This window comes from Anser cygnoides, chromosome 4 (genome assembly GCF_040182565.1).
Source record: "Anser cygnoides isolate HZ-2024a breed goose chromosome 4, Taihu_goose_T2T_genome, whole genome shotgun sequence".
Classification (NCBI taxonomy): domain Eukaryota; kingdom Metazoa; phylum Chordata; class Aves; order Anseriformes; family Anatidae; genus Anser; species Anser cygnoides.
The window spans coordinates 36016843-36036114 of NC_089876.1; the positions used below are offsets into that span (position 1 = coordinate 36016843).

Sequence of the window (19272 nt, forward strand, 5' to 3'; positions counted from 1 at the left end):
ATCTTTTATGTGCATATGTATGAGAGGGATAAAGGGAAACAATTCATTCACATCTACTGATTTAGGCATCTAGCTTTCTGCATAGCACAGGTTTCTCTAGAAGGTGAATCTGAATAGGAACACAATCAAGGTCCGTAAAATTAAGGACTAATGGGGCCTCTTAATGTGACCTATCTCCTTTAAGCTATACCCACATTAAAATAAATAAATAAAGGTCCTGATTATATGGCTTACTCCTGAAGTTAGTCCTCAAAAATGCATTCTTTTGTTGAACACCATCTTTCCATCTTTCTATTGGCTGGTAAATAAAAAACAGACTTTGGCCATTTACATATTTCTGGTTCCTACAATATTTAACTGAGACTGGAGACAACAATCTTGAATAACTGAGGCAAAACAAAACCATATCTATATGTTCAAAAACGTAATTAAATACATTTCATTTTATACTTTGTTTTATCACAATGAGCAATTTAACAGAAAAAAAAATGACAAAATTGTACCAGAGTTAAGTTATTGATCTGTTCATTTTTCCAGGAAAGTTGATGAGCTTAAGAAAAATAAAAGACAAAATCTACAGGTCATTTAGGGATCGAAAAAAATGGATTGAGGGCTAGCAACATTTATTTTGGTCTCAAATGAGCAGCAATAGTGAAGAAACTGCCAGGGTTTTTTTTCCGTATGCCAGAAATATAAGCCAGGTCCTATTCCTGGAATAGGAAAAGTTAAGTCAGTGCAGAAAAATCGGCCAACTAGCTTACCTTGGGCAGAAGTTGTTCTAGACTGTAGCTCTAACTTATTTGGACTGGTGTAAGATACTTTACCTAATCCATGTGCTTGCATGTAAAATCAGTTCTTCCTAAGGAAGTTAAATTTGATGGCATGGGCTGCAGATGGCTGAATGACTTCAAGAACTTTGCAGCAAAAACTGGGTTTAGACATGTAATTTCTACTCAATCCAAAATAGGTTGATATAAAATTGTGTCAAAATAATATATCGCCTATTGAAAATGCTATAGGCACTGATCCATGCATTTAGTGTTATCCAGTTACAGGCAGGTATCAAGGAAGCCTAGGTCATCACCCAATGACATTTTTATTTAACTGAAAAGCAAGAAAATGAATGTTTGCCACATTATCAACTAACATTAGAAGAACTAGGAATCTGCAGAAATGTAAACAGTCCAGGTAGGAAAAAAAAAAAAAAAAAGCTGATCTGAGGCCTCAGGAGTTACCATTATTTCAAAAAGAGACAAAGACAACACCATTGACAATCCGCAATTGCAATCCCAAAGCATGTTTCCTTTTTCTGTCAAAGTTGCCATTTAAACTGAGGAGCTGGCAACACATTTTCCATCTCCAGAAATAAGGCCTAATCACACCAGGGCAAGGGATTTTGGGGACGTATTTTTTTCCCCACTACAGTAATGAGTATTTTCCACAAATTTATCTTAAATTGTCTTTTCTGCTTTTCTCTAAACTGTCTGTTGATTTTTCCCCTTAAATCATTGACTTCACTTATCTTTTGCATAAATATTTCTCTGAACACATTGCAAATAAAAATTATTTCAATTTACTGACCATGAAAAGTCTTTCCATAATTTAATCAGGGATAATAACCATTCTTGAAGCTGTGAAATGCCTCAGCTGCAATTTTCCATGTAATGAACAATAAACTTTTATATTCAATAATAATGAAGTGTATATTCACTGAGGCATACATTTCTAACCACATAGTTTTGAGGGGAATGACATTTTTAAAAGCAGTTACACTCCACGCTAATTAATTTTGAGAACATAAACACTCTCCAAAGTTGCAAAATTACAACGCATTATTGTATAATTGTCTAATAATAACAGTTTTTTGCTCTGTAGATTTTTTTTTCCTTATTATTTTCACCACTACTAGGCTCTTGGGGCATATGTATGGATACTACAAAGCCAATCAGCAATACTGTATGCTTTACATTTCAGCTTTGACTTCTGGTGTTTGCAGAACAGTGTGTGTCAAACTGCTGTTCCCACAGCTGTAAAGCTTTAAAACTTAAGAAAGCATTGAACCAGACTCTGTCTTCACATAATTGGAGCTGTACAAAGTTTTGTTTGGGGGTGTTCATCTAAAATACAAAGCTCCAGCTGACAAAACCCAGGTTCCTCGCCACACAATAAAAGTGTGGGATTATTCATTATTCTGGACATGTAATTAACATGATGATTGGCTCTATGCACCTTTTAAGCAATTAACACTTTTTTTTCCCCTTTTAACTTGAGACTCCAAAGCAAGCCCCAAAACTGTAACAGACACTCTTCTTTTCATAAAGCATTCACAATAGCAGAGGCCCAGCTTACAGCTTTTTACTACTGCAGCGCTCACACTTCAAGGCAGGATACTGTGAGGCCATACAAAGGGAGCCCACAGCTACTGCGCATCACAGACTAATGAATCTTTTTCCATGACAGGTACAGACCTCATGACTGGGGGGAGAGCCAAACTATCAGAGGTAAAGTTCAGTGAATCTGCAGTGGCACAGGCTCAGCGTGCAAGATCCCGCAACAGTCTGGAAGATTTGCCTCTACTCATGACCATTTTACTGAGTATTTCATAAATCCTGGTGTATATTTATCTGTCACCATATGTTTCAGTCAGCTCTGTGAGCTATCAACAGCATACATGAACTGAGCTGCTGTCAATCTTTAGGTTGCTTCCTGAAGACAAATACACCTATCAGAGCTGTGAGGAAATTTTCCTTTTGTTCTGTCAAAACCTTGAGTGGTTCAATACCTTACAGGCATTTGAAGTGGAGCAGGGAAAGTTTTCTCCAACTCTTATTAATTGTTGTTTGTCAAACATAACATTAGAATTCTAACTAATCCCAACAAATTAGTGAATAATCTCCCTAATTCTATTTGAAATATAGCATAAGAACCTGAATACATTTTCCAGTTATGCACAGTGGGCTTTCTCTCTCATTCGTGAAAAACGGGGCACTAGACTCATTGCCAGAGCTAATGTATAGAGATGCAACTTCACCAGAAAAACACAGATCTTTTCAGCCTCAATTTGCAGAATATGGGGACCTCTGATTTCTCACGCACTTGCCACAAGCCAGCACTGGCTGTTCCTGTGTGACCTATCTACGATTTTTACCTTTCCTTCCACTTCTTTCCTTGTTTTTGAAACCCAAAGCCTCAAAAGGATTTAAAAACATGATTCTTCTCATCTCATTTCAAATGTCGCAGTATGCATGTCTATATGTGAGCCAGTCATCTGAACTGCCTCTTTAGCCAACAGAGCGAATAAACCCTTCCAGATTACACATTTGACTTATTTTAAAGTCTAACTTGAGCAGAGATTAGTTGTGTGCTAGACAGTCCTTACTTCTGTGCTGACCATGAAGACAGTCTAAATGTCAGATAAATCCCCCTATGGCTAACCCACCTTGTAAAAGAACAGGTTGCTTACAGACACATTTTAAAAGAGCTGCTGCGCAGGTCTCCACATAAAGTCTTCCTTTCAGTCTCATTGAGAAGCATAGATCCAAGTGAAATTTTTTAGCCAAACTTGTCCTGACAGATGGCACAGATTCTGGTCAAGCAAAACATTTCACACACACACACAAAAATAAATAAATAAATAAAATGGTTTCTATTAATTCTTTTGGTCAGCAAAATAAAATAGTTTTTTCTTATTCCCTGAGGAGAATGCTTCTGTTTTGACATTTTTCTAATGAAACATTTTGTATTCAAAGCCACACTTTATTTTGAAATTTCCTTGCACTTTAATCACAGAATAAACGCTATTGGAATGAGCCAACCAAAAAAATCAACAGTTCTAGTTGTGAGCTCATGTTCCACATTTAGGGTATTGTCTTGTGGCAGAAGAGAATCTCTTTTGCAACCATACCGAGTCTCGGCGTGTGTCTCAGGGCAGTAGTCCTTGCAAAGGTGGAATTTTTGGACATCACAATTTACCTTTCCCTTCAGCTTTTGGCTCATCCCTAGCGTACATCCCTAGGGCGCTAATCCACCCTAATTAGGCTACTAGGAAAATAACAGATAGCTTGCAAGCCTTAAAATGCTTGTTCAGGAAAGTTGACATCTCTGGCAAAGAGCTTACTGTGTCTCCAATCAGGACAAAAGGAGAGACTGGATCACCATAATGAATTCTAATTTTGTATTGCTCTAGAAGGATAAAACGAGGGTGAACTAAGGCCCTGAAATCTTTTAGCACAAGAGCAAATGAAAGCTTTAAATTATGCATTTTTCCTGTCAACTGAATAAGCACGACTTTGTAAGCATGATTTAATCCAAAAAACAGATGCACTCTTCCCTTAAGACAGAAATCTAAGCCAACTGGCTTGCATAAGCGTTTTCTGTGCGTGATTATTGGACGTGGCAGGTTGAAAGAACCAAGAAGCAGGATTTTGAGCCATGGCAGGAGATGCAAAGAACAGAGGTCCAAATCTTCACAGGAAATAAAAGCAGGCAAGAGAGAGAATGGTGGGGGAAGATATTCAGCAGCGCTTAATCACAGAGTTCAGGAATCAGGCTATGAATGCAGTGATGACATGTATAAGTGGCGGTCCTCTTTGTTTGATTTTGCTGTGCAAGCAGCATTGCAAGTTGTTGTGCATCATCCATAACCATGGTTACAATTTTTACCTAGTAATGATTCCATTGTAATTAATAGATGTTCCCACCACATAAGGCAGAACACTGATGAGGAGTTTGAAGGGTAGACAATAGTTTATCTTTCATGGAAGTCTCACTTTACATTGAGCAAGCTGCATTCATCATGGTGCTTCTCTCTCAATTTCCTATTCTTTCTGATTATTGATAAACTGAACTTTCCACTCCAGTAGACCTTTTTCTATATTTTGCTTTGTGTACTGCATCTCCTGCTTTTTCAAGGCAGACCATAGATAGAAGTAAGAGTCTATTATGCTCTCAGTTATCTTTGTTGTCAGATCAGAATGGATGGTCATTCTGTGCATGTTGCTGCAACCACATCCCTGGCTTATTAAAAAGAAATCAGAGTATGTCTGATATAACTGAAAACCATTAAGTTAGATTTGTTGCTAACATATCAGTGCATGTAAAATTTATTGCTGATTGAACTTTTGAATCTGTAGACAGCTTAAACAAGTCACATTTTGTATTGCTCTACTAACCTTAACATTCTCAGCTGTCGCTCAATATGGAGACTTTCAAACACACAGTCATTTTCTCATTGCTGAGAAGTTATTTTTTACTATATCTACCAACTAGAGGATAAAATTATACAAGAAATAACCTCTACAGGGAAATGCAAAGGGATAAAAAGAGAATAAAAGTAGCATGCACAAAAATCATTGCCTGACTTTGAATCCTTAAATTGGTGTCAACAGTGGCTGTGGCATATAAACACTGTTTTTTCTTAAATGTTATCCTTCCTGTCTATTGGAGAGTTACTGGCAAAACCCATACGTATATCAATGGTGTTGGATCAGAACTAACAGCTCCTCATTGCCTAGCTCACATTTGAAAATATGAATATTTGCAAAATTCGCCACCTTTCTCTACACAGAGACCTCCCTGCATATTTCTTCCAGCTGAAATGACAGGAAAATTGTGCATATTGGTTTATTTTTCATACTGATTTTTTATTTTAACCACAGTGAACAGCAATGATGGGTTATACTTTACCATTTAACTGTCCATTGTAAAATAAAACAATTGATTTGATTATTTATGGAGTTGTCTCCAACCTTGAAAGAACACGAGGTTCTCAGAATGGGATTCAAATGAATGAATCAGCCTTCAGGGGAAAAATAAATAAATAATAATTTTAATTTGAAATTCAGTTATCTTAAACCTCAGCATAATTATGCCACATTGCTTATGCCAATGCTTATGCCAATTATGCCAATGTGACAATGAAAGGACAATATCCACAACTAATTTTGGATTTGTGAATATACAAGATTAATAGCTTGATAAGCTACAGAGGCTAAATTCTAGCCTTTACTCCATCTACATAAATGGCATTGATTCAGAAGCAACAGCAACATGTTTGCATGGGTGGAAGCTGGCAGAAAAGGAGGACAATAGGAGCTTTTGAAGTTGACAGTACGCCAGTGACAAACCTATAATTTCCTGCTTGCATTATTACATATATATGGCAAATTGTTCTCCCTTCAGATTTCTTTTAATTAGTGTTATTTTTCAGTTTTGGTATTTCCATGTTAAAAAATTAACAGTTAAAAAAATAAACACATAAAATAAAAATAAACACGTTCATTCTCTCCCTCTATTCACTCCCTTGTACCCAGTGGAAAGCAGAGAAGCCCGAGGAGCAGCAGAAGATGAAGTAAGACCACAAAAAAACTGAAAAGTGAAAACTGGCTGCTGCCAGCTCCCCACCAACACACACCATATGAGAACAAGAGCCTGTAATCCCATATACGTGCACATGCATATGGATGACTGCAGTGCCACTATGAATAGAAATTTTTGTCTCAGTTGTGAAAAGACATCAGCTGTTTTTGGCTTCAAAGTCAAGATGTCTGTTTTTAGCCTTTCTTCTGTCAGAGACACCTGATGGCTCTGGACTGAATCCCACACTGACAAATCAGTAGTAGTTAGCTAACTTTTCTGTAGACCATGTAGAGTTAAGGAAAACATTTTAAGTTGTTATCAATGGTTTTCAAAGTTTTGTTAAAGTCTCTTTTTTTTTTTTTTTCATTCATCAAGGAAGATACTGATAGGCTGAGAGCTGTTAGAAAAGAATGGAAAAGCTCAAATCCAAGTTGTAGGACAGAGGAGAGATGGACTAGATGCTGTGCACAGAATAAAAACTCTTTAATCCTCACTGAATATTTATAGTTAATCAAAAAAAAAAAAAAAAGACATGTAAAGATAATACTAATTTAACTTCAGAAAAAAAACCATGCATTAATTTTTTCTCCCATTCCAAAACAGAACTTTTAGTAACTGTCAACTTTGCAAATTGGTAAAGAAATTTAAATTACTACAAGTACTGTATCCGGTTGTCATGTGCCAAACAGTGATATACAAGATTAAACAGGAGTCTGTCACTTTTGTTTCTCTCCGTTTTTAAATTGTACCACTCAAAAGCTGCTAACAAGCACTTTAAAGGCAGATATTTTTTTCTCAAAACTATTGACTAAAATGAACATTTTTCACTAGCTACAAGTCTAAAGCTAGGAACTCTGATGAAAAACATCAAGAACATTTTTTTTCCTATTTTCATCTTGCTGTTGAACTAACAAAACCATTACAACCAGGATGAACTGTTTTCTGTTTGTTTTGTTTTTAAATAAAAAAATATAGCAATTACCAGATCATTAACTCTCCAAAGTTGGACAAGTACACTAAGATTATGTCACATCGCTTCTTTACAGTTTAATACATTGACATAAACCTTAAGAACCTTGTTTTCTAAAGGGATGTTGACCTACAGAGAAAATAGGAGTTAGGGTTTCTTCAAAAATCTTGGAACATGGTTAAAGAAAAGGGAAACTCTAATTTGATAATATTATTTGTTAGTTTTAAACAAGCCATTTCATACGTGATTGAAGAGGTCCAAAAGAAATTACAGAAACTTGACCACTTGAGCTATTTAGAACTCAATTAAGTAAACATGAGAAATACACTATATGGAAAAAGAGTGCAGAGGTAACAGTAAAAGAATCAGATGGTTCTGTAGGGTTTTTCAATCTTTTACTTTAGCATCTGTATGATAAAGAGCAACATAAAGAACAGTCACTGCTGCGGCCAAGCAGGAACACACTTTCAGCACAGCCAAGATATGACATTTTTAGGAACATGGAGTGCATCCATTTTGTTCCTGTGTTTGTACATTTCTGTAAGGATAGCCAGGTTTTTGCAAGGCAGAACACAAAGAGAAAGACCAGGAGGCTGGATATGCTGAGTGTAGTCTAGCAGGATATATTGGACTATTGGTTTCCATCCAGATGCTTTTCAGTGGAACCAGTGTTTCAATGGCCAAGTTTTACTGAGCTCCATGATGTCAAACATAAGGTCCTCTATCACATGACTCAAGAAATTAAGGATAAAAGCTCTGTCTTAAGTGTGATTGTGAATCTGGACAAATTCCTGGTGATAAATTCCTGTTGCAGAATGCATATATTGACAAAAGACACACGGGGGAGGCTGAACTGAAGATAAGTGAAATACAACAAATGTTAAAAAACCATGAATGTGTATTAAAATAAACTATTGTAACAATTATTAGTAGCAGAAAGTTTTCCATAGGCACTTAAAACTTCCACTGAAATCAGTGAACCATTTTAAGGATACAGTTCTGCTGGCAAATCTTACAAATTATTTTAATGGCAATTGAGGGGCCTAACTTTCTGCATTTCTTTTGGTTATGATGGTCTATATGATTGTCCTGTTCTGGTGACCAGCAAGCTACTGAAACACACAAAAATCCTTCATCTCAAAAGCAGATATAGAGAAACTGCGTGGTGTCCCCTCTTTTAAATTGAAAGCAACGCATCTTACATTATCAGACTTCACACAGAAATCTGTCCTCAGAAAGAAAAATAAAGATCAGACAGTAGAAGCAGACACACAGACTTTTTCCTCTGCAAGACAATGAAAGACGGTGGGGGAAAAAGAAAAAGAAAAAAAAAAAAGGAAAGAAAGAATTCCTGTCCTATTGTAGCCCTGCTTACTATTTATATATCATTTAGTAAAGAATCTGTCATACCTGTCAGAAGTTGAGACTATACCATACAGTGATAGAAGATGAAGTACCAGCTGCAGATTCATTAGTCAACGTAACTATAGATTTTTTTCTCTAAAGATTACAGAGGATTTCAAATAAAGCAAACAAAACAAATCACAACAGGTGAAAATTTTATGCCAAATTAACTTCTCAGAAGAAAAATGAAAAAATATTATCTATTAGAAATTTTCGTTCCTTGGCTTCTCCACACCTGAGAAAATATTTGTGTGTGTGTGTGTATATATATATATATATATATATATATAAAGTAATGATAGGTGTGTGTAAGAAAAAAAGTTTGAGTTTTCTCTCCTGCTTAAAACAGAAATATTCACAAAATCTTTGCCAACCTTGTATAGCAGATACCTGTTTCTTTCACAAGACAGAGCTAAAACCAGTAAAACCAGTAAGATAGAACTGAGTTTACTTTTTTTTTTTCTTAAAGAATGTTCTAGGAGCATTATTATATTTAATTTCTTGCCCACTTTATAAACTCCAGTGTTCAAGAAACGAGCTTTCAGTTGGTTTTCCAGCAAACCAAATCTCTGTATACTTCCTGATAGGCTCCCATCACTCTTAATTCATCAGGCAACCTCTGCTAAAGGCCTTGCTACTGCTCCACCTATAATTCTAAACCATAGTATCATATGATTTCACAACTGTCTCTTATTATCTTCTACCACACAAAATCCTTTGGATGAATATGCCATACTTACTTAATTCACTATTTTTTTCCAGTTATGGAGAAATAGATAATGTCTACATACCAGGTTAAAATTCCTTGGAATGTTTGAGAAGAGGACGTATGCCTATAAATCGTTTGAAAATGAACATGTACAGATGGTTTTAATTGACATTAGGACATGAATCATAACAAAATATAACAAACCAAAAAAAAAAAAAACTAGTGACACTGTTTTAGTCTACTGATTAACCCTTCTGCACAATCTCTGTATGCAAACAATGATGGGACTTAGTGTTTTAAGTACCCTGCTGACAAAGTTTAAAATGGCTAACACCTTTATGTCTTTTTAATATTTTCAAGGCTAACCTGAGAGAGAGAGAGGGAGGGAGGGAATTAGCTTATTAGACTTTTACCTAATTTCAATTTTAGACCAAGAATTTTAAAAATGCTCCAGACAGTATAGTGCTCTGGGTAATATACTACTACTAAGTGAGATTTGTGAGACTTGAAGCTCTGCTTAATATTAAAGAATCTCAGTACTTCCTATAATTGTGCTGTTTCTCACATGACTCTGCCAAATGTGACTTTAGGGATGATGATTCCCAATGCCGGGGTCTGCTTTGCAGCACTTCTTTTGGAAGCTTTGGCCAAAAACATTTACCTGTTTCTAAGGAACAGAAAGGGAGAAAACATGGGAATTTTTTCCTGCTGAAAATAAATAAATAAATAAATAAATGTGTACTAATAAGCTTTCCTTATTAATTTTGTTGTGAAACAAAGCATAGGATTAAGCAGGAAAGTTATTCTATGTCAAAGATACTCTTTCAACTACACCTGTAAAAATGTGCCTATACTCGGCCCAGCCAGACTGCTATCAAGAAAAAAGACTATTTAAGCAAAGCCAGCACAAACTGGAAGTTGGAACTGAACTGCAAATTTCCCTGAAGACCCCTTCTATTCTCAGCTCACTGTAACATGCAGCTGAGCAAAACATTTCCTGTAACTGAAGTATAAGAAGAGAACTTGTAATGACATTTTTTATCGTCTGTGACACTTTGACTTAAATCTGAAGGAGTGAAGCTGTGACTGCATGTAGGGTCTGGAAGTGTGAAGATGGAGACCAATTAGAGACTAAGGGAAGACATTTTGTAAGAGGAATCAAGAGTGCAGCTGGGCCTGCTCAACAAATACCAAGGATGGAAAGAGCAGGTTGGGGAAATGGGCTAATGGAAATGTGTGTGGGTACAGAGAAAGGAAGTGCAAAAAAAACCATCCGTACAGGGGCTGGAACATTGCACCAGACTACCAAAACTACCAGTTTGTCATTAGGAGCAAATTTACCACTTATCTCACGATATGTGGAGATATCTTTAGAGGTGTCTCCAGCAACAACAGAAGCAGTGTAAGCCATGAGGTTTTATAAGATGGGAATCCAGTATGGTAAATTAGCGCCCATTGGCAAAGGTGGGCTTAGGCTACTTGAATATCTGAAAATTCTGCAGCAGAGGTAGTGAGGGAATTAAATTTCTCTGGACAATGCACAGAGCTCCTTTGGCCATTAGCAGATATCTAGAGAAGCATGAGATATGGAAAACAGGAACTTCCTGATCCAAATCCAGTGTCTGTGAGCGGTGTTCTTCCTTTTCCTTCCATGAGGTTACCTGATAACTTTCAGATTATGAGTAAATTTTAAGCACCCACTGTGTCCTAGGCTACACTATTCCCTTATGTGGAGTTACATCTTTTGGTTAGTTTTGATCCTGTTGCTGACCAAGCTGCATTTAAAGCCCTAACTCCTGTATTAAAAGAAAAAAGGTGCAATCATTCCCCTCTTCCACTCCCTTCTCCATCACATTTATGATTTTACAGACCTTTGTCCTTTTGTAGCCTAAATGTAATGTTCTGCAGTTGTATCAATTTAATAATTTTTCATACAGAAATGGCCCTTTATTGCTTTCTCCTCTTCCAATCCTACGGTCTATGTAACAGATACATCAGAACAGAACACCAATCAGAATTAAAAACAATCGTAAAAATGAAAATACAATGCAAAAATATTACATAAGGATTTGTACTTTGTTTTCCTCGTGGGAGGAGGTGCTAATCTTTTCTCTTTGGTGACCAATAATAGGACCCAAGGGAACAGCATGAAGCTGTGTCAGAGGAGGTTCAGATCAGATATTAGGAAAAGGTTCTTCACCAAGAGGGTGGTCAGGCACTGGAACAGGTTGTCTAGGACAGTGGTGGTAGCAGTGAGCCTGACAGAGTTTAAGAAGCCTTTGGACAATACTCTCAAATATATGGTATAATTTTTAGGTAGTCCTGTGTGGAGGCTGGAGTTGGACTTCATGATCCTTGTGGTTCCATTCCAACTCAGGATATTCCATGATTCTATGATATAACTGCAAATAGCTATGAAAATGCTGGTTCCTTGCATCTATGCCCCAGATTCAGTGTTTTCATACAGGTATTACAGATGAGCTTTGAAGACATTTTTTTCTAGGGGGTGAGTGGAGAAGTATCCTTCTGAAAAAGCTCCACAAAAAAAAAAAAAAAAAAAAGAGATATTAAATGTTTAGCCCAGGTTCACAAAGTGAGAGAGCTGAGGAAGACTGTTGCTTCAACAAGAGAAACAAACAACAAACAAGCTTATAATGAGTTTCAAAGGTGACAATAAGAAAGTGAGTTTGGTGCCAGAAAGCTTACTGAGAATATCAGTGAGGAAAGAAGTATGATTACTCAAAGGTTAACAACTGTGTTCATTATGAGTAGGTGAAATGGACTCAGGGATAGTAATGGGGCTACAGCCATAATAAATAAAACGGTGGATTATAGAAAGGCCTTGGTGTGTTTGAGAGCACAAGTACTAATACTAAAAATCAGAATACAAGGCCCAAAAAAATTAAAATACTTTTGGGTGTGTGTGTGCATTTCCTTCACCACACATATTCACTGTCAATCAAGACCTGGGGCAGAGCATATGGGGGTGATCTTGCCCGTATCAAACCACATAGTAAACAGCAACATCATATCATGAGATTTCAAATAATAGCGTTTTCCAATGTATTAAGAAAGCAGGACAAAGAAAGAGGCAGGCATTAGACACTCTGAATCAAAACCTATTCAGACCATTCTATGTTTCTGAACATCAGCCCATACAGGCCTTGCAATCACGCAGGACCGTCATCTTAACAAGCAAAATCTTGAACAAGTAGTGTTAAAAGCATTTGAATGGGCTCTAGAGAGCCAGTATTACAACTCTGAGACAGCAGATCAGGCAAAACAACAAGATTATTACAGACTCCCCAAACAGAAATTAAATGCTAGTAGAATACTTCACATCCCTGAAAAAATAATGATCTCCAAAACAGGCAGCTTTTCACCAAAAGGCCTGTTTGGATCTTCATCTGTTTTCAAGAGAGCTATGTACATTTTCCATTGCTGACCATGAGATCAGTCTTGGGTTCCAAGCATAGGTCCAGAAGCCATTATACTGAACAACAAAAGTCATCACATACAAATTATAGGGGAATGACTATTTTGGGGGCCAATTTTAATATTTTATATTCGGACAAAGTATTCTGGAGAATGTTTCTAAGTTACCAGAAGATAAATAATTATTAAATGATACCAAACAAATACCAAGTGCATCCTTTCCAGTATAAATATGTGGGCAAATAATCCAAAAGTTCATGAAGTTCAACTTCAGGAAATTTCAGTCCACTTACACTTCTGGTCCAAACTTTAGAAAACTTATTTTAAACCTTTTAGAAGGTTTGGAGAAGGCAGATGCAGCATTTCTGTTGATGTTTTACTGTTGCTGTAATGGTCATTGTTTGGGGAACGATTTACTAAAGTGCAATGAAGCACTCTTTTTTGTTAAGACTCAGCAAAAGTTGACTACTTAATTCCACTTTGTTCCTTTGAAAAGCTCTCTAGATATCCTAGTGTTCCACACAGCAGCCCAAATAAAACCTAAAACCCTATGGTGTAAGTGTTGTCAAGAGAGGAAGAAGTTGACTACAGCACTGTAAACTTCTGTACTAACGCCTTTGTTTGATAGAGGGAGCAGTACATAAAAGCAAATGGCAAAGTTCTTCCTCCACAAGAACAAGCCAAATAGGAATATGTAGGACAACCAGGAGAACATTACTTATGCGGGAAAAAAAATAATCTATGACACCCAATACTTACAATACAAGCTCTGATATTACTGTAAGATTGGGGTGTTACTTAACACATTGCTGCAAAACCATAGGTGTTTTGAAGTGCATAATGCCCCTTTAAATCAGATCATGCAATTTCATATAAACCTCTGGATAGAAAAGAAATTAAATATACAGATCATGTTACATAAACTGTGGAACAGATGCTTTATATTTATTTTTTATTCTTGTATAAGGTTTTACTCATTCCTAATCAACTGTTTATATGACTAAAATTTGGGTTAAATTGAAATTATGTGTTTTATTTGAATTTTTGAAAGCATGTAATGCCCATAGTTGTCCTGGCATCATTTTAAAAAATGAAGTCATTAAAACATTTTCCAGTCTAATAGGGAAGACAACAAAGTTGAGCATGCTGTACAGCAATATTTTACTATTGTATGTACTGTTGTATCTCGCAATTAAAATCCACCAGCTTCTCATGCCACAAAGGAAATAGTATCAATCATTCAAATGCAATAATATATACACATCAATATACATCAATAAATACATCATGTGAAAGAATAAAATATAACAAGAATTTGCCATGAAATATATTGTATATTTGTATTTCTTTTCTGAAAGAAAATAATTAAAACTGATTAAAGGAATTAAATCAATTTTATTGTTTTAAAAGGTAAAAGCCAGAAGTCTGCTAGAATAAATATTTTTAATCAATATTGAAATGAAAAATGTAAAATGATTTAAGGCATAAATTGCAAAAGGGGACCTTCATCCCAAATCATCCTGTCTTTAAACTTCAAAGATCAGCCTATTTCATAGGTTCAAAATCACCAAGGAAATGATTCCAAGAACTTTTTAATGGCCATTGGTACTCGATGGTACAACACTGAGAAATTTTTTGAAGTGTCAGATTTCACTTCAAGAACCAGGCAAAAGGCTTATCAGTAGGCTCATAGCAAATGGTGGCCATGTTGCTTAAATGACAATTATATGGCAAGGAAATAGAAGATATAGTACAGTTGTGACATTCTGTTTTATACTGTGGGGTCTAATGTCTGTTGTGAGGCTTATGGCACCTGCAGCAAAATGGTCTTTGGAGTAGATATTATTCAATCCATCTAAACCTGCCATGTATTTTGCCTTCAGTTATGTGGGACAGCACTTGCTGGCCCAGGCCAGGTGCCCTGTATTATTCTTAGCAGGTTTTTTAAGATGAACAGTGAAGAAATTATTTATCCTGAATATTACGAATGTGACAAATTTCAGAGGAAAAAGCACCCAGGCAGGGGAGAAATATCCACATGCGTGCCTCTCAGGCTTGCTGCTTACAACCAGCATGCTCTGGAGGAGCTGAGTTTGCAGCTTGGCTCCAAGCCCCTGAACAGCCCCATTTCCTTTATACATCCCAGGACCACACCACTAAGCTATTGTAAGTGTGCCCAGTATCATGATGTACCCATCAAGCAAATTTACTTCAGTTTCAAACAAAATTCCTGCAAATTATTACTCTTAGAGATATTTTCCCTCAATGTAAATAAAACCTAGTAAAAGTAGGAAAGAATAAAAGATTGTAATGACTTAAAATTATCAGTGAGTTATACCTGCCCCATACTCTTTCCAAGGATGATATGATTGTTCTGGCTATAACCTGGTAAGTGTTTCACAACATTTCAGCAGATAGAAAACCTCCTCCTTTGACAAAGTCAGGAACCATGAGGCATTTATACAACAGTATGCATGGTACATGCCTGCAATCCCACAAGTATAACAAAGAAAAAACAGAAGCTCCCAAACTGTGAAGTTCAAATACAGACTTTCCCCAGATTTAAAGATAGCTGAAGCCAGTTACTGTTTCAACACAATAGAAGGTTTTGAGCCAGACGCAAATTTTGGCTATATAAATGACTTTGTGAAATTCAAGAGTTTTCATGAAATAGGCTTTGGTTTGATATACAAACAAGATAAGGACTAGCCACAAAGTTCAGATCTGAATTTGGGCCAAAACTAAGTCTGGGCTAAGATCTACATAATCCAAAATGAGCAAAATTTGACATTAATTTGCTCTGTGGTGCATCTGTCCCAAAAAGAAAACAATACACTTTGGATGAAAGTGAGTATTTTGCTTCTCTGTTGTCAAAGTACACAATTGTGATGTAAAGATTGGCTGTGTAACAGACTCCACAACAACCCTTAGGAAAATTCTCCAGTGATAATTAATAATGTGCTCCTTCTTTCTAATATGAATTTATCCAAGTTTTCAACTTGGAGTCACTGAATCTTCTGACAACTTTCTCTGCTACACTGGTGATCCCAATTTTCAAGTTTTATTCACCTTAGAAGTATGTATCAGCAATAACAGCTTGTCATAGTCAGACTAAACAACATAAATATGAATGCAAAACATATATATTTCCTAATGCCTTCTTTATCCTGACGTTTGTTTTCTGATCAGATTTTGACCACCCAACCTGAAAACTTAATGCTTGGGCACACTTAGAGCCCAATAACCAGTGTATCAAGACCAAATAAAATGTGTCTTGAGATTCCTTTGCTTATTTGTGTATGGATCATATCAGCTCTTTTGGCCACAGAAGTGGTCCAGAAGGTAGCAATCAATTATTATCCAAATCTTTATTCATTGTTTCCAAGATGGAGACCCCTCTTCTGTAATTATAGCTGTCCCCTTAGCTAGTAGATGTAGGGAGAATTTGGCCATATTCAGACATGCTATTTGTTGAATCCAAATGACCGTATGATCTAGATTTTCCTTTCTCATTAATCACTCCCCAGTTTTTATGCCACTATTACACCATTAGGAAAACTGCTAAATATTATTCCAGCATGTTACTATGGACAAATGCTAGAGTTAATGCCAATTAAGTAGCATCAATACCTTTTGCAGAGAGTATCATGCTTATGGTTGTGGAGGAAGATAGTATTTCCACCAGAACAAGGATCACAACATGACCTTGGTAACTTTTAAAAAACTCCAAAACCATCAAGCAACAGAATCTGCCAAGTTATAAGGTCAGAGTCTCTCGTCAAGGAGAAGATATGGAGCAAGACAGGCACTAAGAATTTTTGCAAAGTTCTCAGGTTACTTTGTCATTCTTCCAATTCTCCTTTTCCAATCCTCCATCCAATATTATGGGATGAAACCGTGTGAAGGAATGAGTTGGAAAAGTCTGGAGGATAACTTGAAACTCTTCTTAGCCTCTGGAAAATTCTGAAATCCGTCCTATTTAATTATGCCACAGCTTGTATAACACTTTGGCTGCATTTCCCTTTCTGCTTTGTTTTGTTTGTGTTACTAAGAATATTTGCATGAAAACAGGATATTTATTAAGAGTTCATCATCTCCTGCTGTGTATTCCCTATTTTAAGTCATATTCCTTAACATTTATTAGCAGAAGGAGACCATAAATTCTCTTTCCCGTAAATGTTCCTAATAATAAAATGAGCAAAAGAACTGAAGTGAAGCAGAGATATTCAGAGAAAAAGAAAGAGTGAGAAGGAGAGATTAGATGATACATACTATAAGCATAACTTGTGTTTTTCAGAGCAACAGCGTAACGTATTTCCCATACTGTGTGAACTTTTCTTTAATATTTTTTATCCACTCTTCCATTACCAAGCAGTCATTCCTCAAATTAGGCAGACATACATGAAAGTCCTACCTTGCCATCAGAAAGCAAGTGAAAACTCCCCCTCGGCCCTTTTAATTCTGCTGATTTGTTTTGAAAAGGGTGGCAACCTACAAGAGGAAAATACAGCATGGAAAAGAAGTATTCATATTGCCCACACAGCTGGCACCCTAGATATGGAGTATCAGAAGAAAATATTAAAGTGTTTGCCAAGAAAAGACTAAGCAAGCCTCAAATACAGTCTTGGGTTTAGCTTTATACCGTCTTCTCATTTATCATTTTCCTTCAGAATATGGTTTGCATTTCGAAGATGTACTAGATTGATAGATTCTCACATGACTGAACATGTTTACAATTTTGAGGGCTTTTTTTAGCACTAAAATCTGCAAAGATCTACAAGTAGTTGGCTGCAGAAAATGAGTGAGGAACTATTCTGAAGTACTAAGCAGTAGTCCAGAGCATTAACATATACAACACACACCCAAAGGATTTCTACTTACCCTTTGCAGGATAAAAATGCAGATTACATGCAGTTGCTAAGCATTTTCAGGGCTAGACATTTATAAATCTGGGGACATTTTTCTTCCAAATAGGAATCTAGACATAAGAAAAAGATGTAAGAAAAGGGTTGGGAATGATTCCATCACTCTGGCATACAGTACAATCAGTATTATATGATCATATCTTCAGAAATGTTAAGCAAACAAAAACCATCTAAAAATAGGATAAATATTCCCTTTTGGAAATTGGGTGATAAGCCTCATTGGGTGTTAAAATCTGTCTGTCTATACTGGTCCCAGCTAGTTTAAAGCCAAGGACCCACTCATTGCAATTAAAGAGGAATATTTTAAATGCTGTCCCAGGACAAATTATTTTTATTGGTTTGATGTGAAACTGAGATGTCAGTTGTATCCCTTTCCTTTGTCTTTCTTGAAGCATTGCTTTGTTATGGCTAAAGTTAGGTTCAAACCATTCTGGCCTTCTAGACCCAAACCACTTACTTTCAGTGATAGAGGGACAAATTCAGCAGCTATACCACATTTCTCCTCAACTTGTGGAAGCTTCACACACAAAAGAAATCAGACCTAAAACTATTTCAGTTAAAACCCTAAACGGTACAATGAGCTTGACAAGAGAAAACAAGAAACTGAATAGGGCATTTACGTATCAGCCCAAATATATTTGATATTCTTGGCACCTGTTTTCATGTGATATTTGTTAGCTACTTCAGGACTATCCAAAGTGTTATGATGGATCAGATCTCAACTGCTTCAGCATGCTTGTCTGACAGTGTTCAGTACTGAACACAAACAACTCCATGTTAGACAGATATAAATTAACCCACTCCCTAGAAAGGCCAATTGCTAAAGAAAGGCTTATGTTCTGAAATGATATGGCCCTTTTCTTTTTGTCCCCCCTACACAAAGAATGCACCCCCAAAAAAAAAAAAATCCTGAAGTTACATAAGAAATTAATATTTTCACAAGCAATTCTAGCTGGTGGGCTCAGTGCAGGAAACTGGGGCCCACACATTCTTGAAAATTACAAATATTAGGAAATAATAGAACTTTCACAAAGCACAAGTGCCTATAAAAAAAAAAAAAAAAAAAAAACGAAACATAAGCATCTATTAAACTAGGTCAGTAGGACAAAATATACAACTATAATCCCTGGTCCAGACATGGGTCATGAATGTTGATCTCCATTACGTGGTCCTATAGTACCCACTATTCAGCATCATGCCTACTCCTTCCTCCATGTTTGGTTAATCAAGTGGTCTCACTGTGACACCAATCTCAAAGACTGTCTATTCTTTCAGAGAGATGTGCTCCCACATGGGGACACACCACCTGGGATGAACTCCCTTTTGGAGAAAATCCAGGTAGATGGACACAGAAAGTGCCACAGTGAATTCCAGTAGCTCCCCCAGTACAAGCAACTGGGTAACCAGGACTGCACTCTTGTTTTACAACTTTGAAAACTTGCACAAATCAAACTCTGCTGGAGGTGAACCCT

General features: G+C 36.5%; 1 long non-coding RNA gene across 1 annotated transcript in view; it reads right to left on the reverse strand.

The window, feature by feature from the left end:
- The window catches only part of LOC106042461 (uncharacterized), a 149372-nt gene that overhangs the window by 72237 nt on the left and 57863 nt on the right, over positions 1-19272 (reverse strand). Inside the window, exons 8-9 of the long non-coding RNA XR_010831096.1 lie at positions 17757-17853; positions 17290-17366 (exon numbers count right to left, since the gene is read on the reverse strand). This is a non-coding gene — a long non-coding RNA (uncharacterized lncRNA). The remainder of the gene's footprint in view (positions 1-17289; positions 17367-17756; positions 17854-19272) is intronic.